We start from the raw sequence: 8,408 nt of genomic DNA, 5'->3' as shown, positions 1-8,408 counted from the left end.
GGTAACATCATGTATTTTTTAGCAGATAACTCTTTTAAAACCTGTCATGTTGTCAAGTTTTAGTAGCATTAGAACCCAGTCTTTGCTTATGCGTTGATTAAATGAGTCATGCTTTGACACTAATGTGCTGTACTTAAATATGTAGATTGTGTGCAGTACCATTACCTCTTCTAGACTAGTGAATGAGTTTTGGTAAACTGCTAGGGATAGTGTTGCTTGTCTAAAATCACACTGTGAGTCTGTGTACATTTGGGTAAGGATTGTGAGAGAAGCATTTGGTAACATAGTGTATTTGATGACAGATAACTGTTTTAAAATCGGTCATGTTGTGAAGTTTTAGTAGCTTTAGAAGCTATTCTTTGCTTATGCATTGATAAAATGAGTCAGGGTTTGACACTAAAGTACAATATCATTTACTATTCTCTTCACTGTGCCAGAACTGAAAATGTAAAAGTTTTACGCAGGCACTAACCTAGCAGTAGTCTGATGATTTAGTCAGTTTCCAAGTACTCATGTTGTGAACCATACATTACCACATAGATTGCTTCAAATGTCTATGCAGTATGCATGCAGTCTTCTAACATACTATACACTTGTCTTTCACATTTTCAATTCGCTAGTCAGTATCCATACACTTCCGGGAAACACCCTGTAACTCCCTTTGCAGTCCTCTAGTGACCCATTCAGCACCATGTACTAATCCATTCACTGTGCCAAAACCCAAACACTTATAAATTCATCAAGATACTATCTTTGCAGTACTCTAATCACTCAGTCAGTACCCAAGTACTCATGCACTGAGCCAGGCCTTAGCACATGGACTGCTTCAAACCCCTATCCACTATGTATGCAGTCTTCTAACCACCTAGACACTTGTCTTTCACAATTTCAATTCCCTAGTCAGTATCCATACAGTCCAGCAAACATCCTGTCACTCCCTTTGCACTCCTCTAGTGACCCATTCAGTACCAAGTACTAATCCATTCCCTGTGCGAAAAGCCTACCACTTATAAATTCACCTAGGCACTCTCCTTGCTGTACTCTAATCATTCAGTCAGTACCCAAGTACTCATGCAGTGAGCCAGGCCTTAGCACATGGACTGCTTTAAATGCCTATCCAGTATGGATGCAGTCCTCTAATCACCTACACAGTTGTCTTTCACACCTTCAATTCCCTAGATAGTATTCATACACTTCTAGCAAACACCCTGTCACTCACCCAGTGTGTCTCCTTATAGTACTGTAATCATTTAGTCAGTTAGCATGTAGTCTTTAAGTGAGATAAGCTTTAGGGCATGAACTGCTTCAAAGTAGTATGCACTATGCATGTAGTGTTTTAACGATCGTCACACTTGTGGTTCAGGGCTATAGTTTCTTCGTCAGTTTTTATATAAAATGTGTTTGTACAGTAATGGAATAGTATAAATTTGAAAGTGTGTCTCATCTGTTTGCACTCTTCTCGTGCAAGATTGTTTGGATTAAGTGTTTCATCATACTTGCCGTGCCGCACGAGTATTTTTTTGTTAGGATCCCCTCGCAACAGAACTCTTTTGCAAATCTTGCACTTGACGAAGGTGGCATTGGTCTTTCTTTGCCCCTCGAGAAAAGTAAAAAAATTCCACACCACTGAAGGAAAATGTTGTGGGCGTGGTGCATCCTCCAAAAATTCATCCTTAGATTCGGTGAATATTTTAAAGCTACAACATTTACAGTTTTTGTAAGTTAAACTTATAAAATGTTGTTAGCTGTATGCATTTTATATATCTGTGATTTTTATCTTGTTTTATTTTGTTGAGAATAGCATGTGTGTTTTTTTAACAATCTTTGAGATTGTTTTTTTTTTGCCTGCTGTTAAGTGATGAGTACGATGGAAATCACTATTTTTAGTGAAATTTAATATATTCTGAGAACAGCAAAAAAGGCAAAAAAATTACTTTGTGGAAATTATGCTGTGTTGTAAAAAATGTATTATTACATGTTATTATTTTTTTTCCTTTTCTTTCACAGATCCAAATTTTAAAATAAGCAATTTTTATGAAATTAGAGTGGAATGAAAATGTGAAAAAAATGTATACCATGTTTTATTTGTATTACTGTGAAGGTAAGTTTAACTAAGTCTCAATATGCAGAATGAGGAGGTCTGCAAGAAGCTACAAAGTTGAAACATGTTTCTAAAAACACTCTGTTTATACCTATGTAGTTTTGAAATCTGACCATAATCAGATATCATGTAACCTGCAAAAAAAGAGATTTGAGGGGTTCATAATATTTCCCATTTTAGCTATCGAAGGACCGCAATTATTTCAATCATTCTTCTTTGAACATCTTTGCAGACAAAACTCTGTGCTTACCTTTTATCATTCGCAAGGAATTTTAAAAACGGAAATGTCACTTTTTGTAACATAGTTATTGTGTAAGATACTCTCTCATATTTACAAAGAGAGGAAAAGGCACTCTGTGCACTTTTTATAGTCCATGTAAATACAACCTCATCATGCAGACCACTTTGTGTTGAAAGGGTGTTCTATAAGTGTTGTTGTGCATGATTGCACTTAATACTCATAGAACAAGACACATGTCTAGATTTATCAGAAATCATAAATCTCGATATGTGTGTGAATGGTGCACCATTCTAAAATTGGTGTAGGAAAGCACAACAAGGAGAATTTTAATTTCTCCACATTTTTATATCTTCAATGCATGCTGAAATGTTCAGCATACATTGAAGGAGAAAAATGCATTTTCTCATTGTCTTTGTGCAGGAAGGTGTGTCTTCCTGTAGAAAAACAAACAGCACATGACACAGATATCCTTGCACTATGGTGCAAGGGTGCCTGTGTCACCACATGGCTGCAGTTTAAGCAGCCATGAAGAGAGAAGCATAGATTTGCAATATATTTATGTACATGTGTTGCATCCCTGTGCTTCGGAAGTACTGCAGCACACTGCAGTTTAAGAGGTTACTGTGTGATGCTGCAGCACTTCCTCATAGTTCTGCACTTATACATTCACCATACGCTACTAATGCAGTCATTCAGTCAATTACGTATTACACATATATTCATCTAAACTTTCACACACTAACAAAGAAATGTAGCTCTTATTTAAACCAGAAAAGTTAGTTCTTACAAGAACTGTTTTTTTTCTTCTTTTTTGTTTTTTTAATTTTTTTGTACTTTTTGGAACAATTTTGTTATTTTTTTGTTTTTTTCAAAAGGAAAAAAAGACAACAGGAGGAACAAAACAGTCAACTTCTGCAAAAAATAAAATAAACACAAGTTTAGCACTTGTGGTTTTGCTGCGCTCGGCAGATTAGTTCAATTGACTGCTCGCCGTAACATAGTAGTTTGTTGCATTTAATGCAACTAATTTTTAGTTTTCCAAATTCTGGACGTATGTCCGGGTGAGTGCTTGACGGTGATGCTGCAGAAGTGCTTGCCACTGCTGGCTGAGGCTGCTGTCGGAGTCTTCTGCATTCCTGCTTGGCGAGGTTCAAGGGATGCAGAGTCTTCAGGTGTTTTAACATACTTGCAGTTCCACAAGAGTATTTTTTTGATGGATCTCCTCTGGAAAGCACTCTTTGACATATTGTACATGTCACTTTAGTTGAATTAGTTTTATTTTGTCCTTCTGGGAAGGAAAAAAATTTGCACACCACAGAGGTGTATCTTTCTGGGCGTGGAGGTTCCACAACAAATTCCTCATCGGACGAATGGTCTGATTCTGATGATGGCTGCTGTGCAGAAGCCATTGTCTTCAGAAAAATTGCAGCTGTGGAAATCTTCCCCAAAAAGTTTCTTCTAGTTCTAAGGTGTGAGATGTTCCTCCAAAGAAGCTCAAAGAATGATTGAAATGGGTGGGGTCTTTCAATAGTTAGAATAGGAAGTGTAATGAACCAATCAAATCTCTTTTTTTGCAGGTCACATGAGATCCGCGCACCCTGCGCTGACGCAGCACGCACCCAGCGCGCATCCGCGAAATTGAATTAAAAAAAATTATAGGATTAGATGTAAAAATATATTAGTTTTAAGACTACTTTAGAGTTTGTCTTCAATTAATATTCACATGAAATACATATATATATGTCTTTTAAAATGTTAAATATTTCGCGGGATCCGCTCACCTACCGCGTCATAGACGCAGATGACGCATCGCGGAAGTGCCTAAACGTCGCATTACGGACATCGAACGTGTCGCGTATAGGCTGGGAGTCGCGTACTGGTCGCATTGCGATCGCGCACTAAACACGTACCCAACGCATACCATGCGCGAATGCTAACGCGTAGCGATCGAGAACGGTACGCATAGGGTGCGCGGATCCAAAAACATGGAAAAAAAATATATAAAAATAAGTTTTGAACATATAGTTAAAAAAATATTTTGAAAAATATGAAAAAATAGGTTTGAAAAACCCATTAAATTAAAATATTATTTTTTAATTTTTAAAAGAATTAATTGAAAAAATAAGTTTAAAAAAAGGTGATAAAAAAGTATTTTTTTTAAAAACAAATTAATGAAATTGACACACTGAATTTGAAAAAATATAGAAATCCAATCAAAATCATTAAACATGATATCTTCAGAGATAAGTTAAAGATAGGAATTAGCATTGAAAAATCTTTGAAATTCACTGAAAAAACTATAGGTTTCAGGCCTGATATAGTTAGGAATTAGCATTTAAAAAACCTTTGAAATTCACTGAAAAAATCATAGGTTTCAGGGGCGTTATAGTTAGGAATTGGCATTTAAAAAACCTTTGAAATTCACTGAAAAAACCAAAGGTTTCAGGGGCGTTATAGTTAGGAATTGGCATTTAAAAAACCTTAGAAATTCACTGAAAAAACCATAGGTTTCAGGGGCGTTATAGTTAGCTGGACATTTCCCTCGTACAAAATCCTAGAAATTCCCCCGTTATAGTTAGTTCAGCTAACTCTAACTCGCGCCCCCGCAATGCACTGCTGATGACGTCACATATTACATCACTCATGACATGGTCAGTGACATCACTCAATGACATCACTGATGACATCTCAGATGACAGCACTGATGACGTCATCCAGTGAGTGTGTGTTTCTGTAAATTTTAAATATGTTTAATATATATATAGGGAAAAACCTATGGAAGAATGAGTGGGTGTATAAGTGTGTGAATGGATGATTTAGTAGGTGCGTGACTGACTCTATAAGTGAGTCATTAAACGTATCTTACTGCAGACTAGTGAGTAAACTGTGTGAATGTCTGTGTCTGTCTGTTGGTGTATAAGCTGCTGCATGGTTTTGTGAATAGCTATATGAGTGTCTCTATGGGTTATTGATTGGTAGTCTGAGTATCTGTATGGGTCCCTGAGTGTTTGTGTGGGTGGGGTGTGTGTGACTCTGTGCATACATGTGTGAGTGGGTGATTCTATGGGTGCATGGTTTTAAGAGTGCATCTGTGATGGACTGTATGGTTGGGTGAGTGTATGTATGGGTGTGTTAGTGATTGAATGTATATATCAGTGGTACATGTGTGACTAACTACATATGTGAAAGGCAGTATATATGTGTGTAAGAGTATATAAGTGGGTATATGTGAGAGTGTGTGATTGTGAGAGTAGCTGTATGGATGAGAGTGTTTGTATCAGTGATTGTATAAGAGCGTAAGAATGTGGTACTATTTTTATGAGTAAGTGAACTTGTGTGTGTATTACTGCATAGGTGAGTAAATGGGAGTGTGATTAATTATTTGCATGACTGACTAGGTGTGAAAGTACCTCTATGGATGATTGGTGGTGTGTGAGCATCTATGTAGGTGAATAAATGCATATGATAGTCCTGTACTGAGTGACTGTAAGTACGAGTGACTGTACAGGTGAGTGAGTGGATGTGTGTGTAGATCTAAGAGTCAATGAGTGGGTATGTAGTTATTGCTATTAGAGTATCTATGGTTTTGAGAATGGACGTCTGAAATTTTGATTGAGTATATCAAAGGGTGTGAGAAGATGCACTAATTTATCACATGGATGACGTCATCAGTGATGTAATTTGAGATGTCATGAGTGATGTCACTGACCATGTCATGAGTGATGTAATATGTGACGTCATCAGCAGTGCATTGCGGGGGCGCGAGTTATAGTTAACTGAACTAACTATAACGGGGGAATTTGTAGGGTTTTGTACGAGGGAAATGTCCAGCTAACTATAACGCCCCTGAAACCTTTGGTTTTTTCAGTGAATTTATATATATATATATATATATATATATATACATATATACAGTGTATTTACATAACACGTCATATGCAGTAAGTATCATTATTCAAACTATACAGTCAATTGAATGGCATTAATCTCACCTGTATCCTGTGCAACAAGGTTGTGTCTTTTAATTCATCACTCCCAATATTGGGTCAATTACCCCGCCAGAATAATTCCTTCATTCATTCACAACCTGTAGAACAAGTTACTTACCTTCGGTAATGCATTATCTGGTAGAGACTCTATCTAGCTGCAGATTCCTTACCTTTGAATTTCCCAGGTGTCAGGCTGGATTCGGAAACCTTTGCTGAGCAATACCCCTTGCGCATGACGTCCGGTGGCTCCATTCAGCTCCACGTGACCTAATTGGCGTTGTCAGCGTCGGTTATGATGTCGCAGTGCCTATATAAGTGCCACCCAGGTACACGGACGTCAGTACTTTTTGTTTTTTCCAAGTCTGAAGCGCAGAGCCACGAAGTAACTTATGTAGTTGAAAATGCGAAGTGGGTCGCACACCGCTCGTCATACTAGCAAATAGCCCCATAGGATTCTGGAGAATGTAGTGACAGCGGCGGGTACACCTATGCCACGAGTGTAAAGTTTAAAATGCCATCCCTGGACACGTGTTTCGAGGTAATTGCCTCTCGTCAGCAGGGAGCAGGACCGTATGCGGGGTGCCAAGTAGACTGCCAAAAAATAAAATCAGGTATAGTACCTCTCAAGGCGCGCGGGTGCGGGATCCGGGCTCGTCAACCCAATAGCTCAGGGAGCTTTAAATACAAAAAGCGAAGTGGGTCGCACACCGCTCGTCATACTAGCAAATAGCCCCATAGGACTTAACTTATGTAGTTGTGTGCAAAACTAGGGCCCTGAAAGGGGAAACCACCCCAGTCCTACAATCAGTCCGCAAAGCGGGGAAGCATGGGTGTGACTGTAAGGAATCTGCAGCTAGATAGTCGCAACCAAACTTTTCCTTTTGCCCCTCTTCAACTTCTTCTTTCTTCCCTCACCCATATCGCCCTCGCATGATTTCCCTTTGCCCATTTTCACCAGATGACAACAGTAAATCAAGGGAACAAAGCAGCGAAAAATTAGTCCAGGATTACATCAATGATAAACAGTCCCTTAGTTGTTAATTTCAGCAGCCAGGTCCTTAGTTTCCAGTGAACTCGCTATATGTACACTATATAAACATCCAAGTGTGGATAAAAAAGAAGACTATACCAGTTCAAGTGCTGGGGGCCAGTGGCTGCGTCCCCAAACGGTGCGGCAGCAGAGTCCAGGCTAGGCAGATCAAAGCAAAGGGGGATGACCCTGCCCTGTCTCTTCCTGTCGCTGACAGGCGTGGGGTGAGGCTATGCTTTATGCGCAAAGTTAAATTTGGAGCCTCCCCCTCAGTAGCGGCACCGGGTTAGATGATCATTACACCCTGGGACTAGTAGTCCCCCGCCAGGGTGATGTGTGATGTGGCTGATGCCGGCAGCAGCTTAGGATAAATATCCGTGAAATGAGGCAGCACCAACTTAATCAAGAGATGACCTTACTAGAACTCAAAGACAGAATAGGAACAAACATATAGTTTGTGTCAATAGTCAATCGATTCAAACAGGCCCTTGGACTGAGACCGAGTTCAGTGGGTGCTGGTTGGGTTTTAATTGGGAAGCCGAAGATAGAGACAAAGGCCGTGGGAGAGAAACAACTGACAGTTTTGTTGCAGTGATCACCGTAATCCGAAGCCAAGGGGGTTGACCCTGCACTGCCTCTTCCAGGCTATGATGCGCGTGCAGAGCGCCTTATGAGGCGTGGGTTGGCAGCTCCACCAGTGTTGGCCGCAGGGCGTTGTGGGACATGCAGTCCCCCGGCGGTAATGGGATCCCCCGCAACGGCTCCCTCAACACTGGAGCAGTCAGGCAGCAGTTTCACACTCGTTGGGGCAAGCAGGAAGCGCTTAGCCCTTGACGACAGGCTCCCCAGGAAACAACAGTTAATGCGTTACCGAAGGTAAGTAATTTGTTCATCTGACTGAGACTTCTAGCTGCAGATTCCTTACCTTTTATATAATTATATACCCAAGCCAAACCATCCAGGCGGTGGGTTACAGACTCACATCCTAGACTAAGAAGTCTTGCAGGACAGAACAGGCAAAAGGCCTGTCCCTGCGAACTTGCCCAT

This window comes from Triturus cristatus, chromosome 9 (genome assembly GCF_964204655.1).
Source record: "Triturus cristatus chromosome 9, aTriCri1.1, whole genome shotgun sequence".
In the NCBI taxonomy this organism is placed as follows: domain Eukaryota; kingdom Metazoa; phylum Chordata; class Amphibia; order Caudata; family Salamandridae; genus Triturus; species Triturus cristatus.
This window is presented reverse-complemented; position numbering follows the sequence as displayed.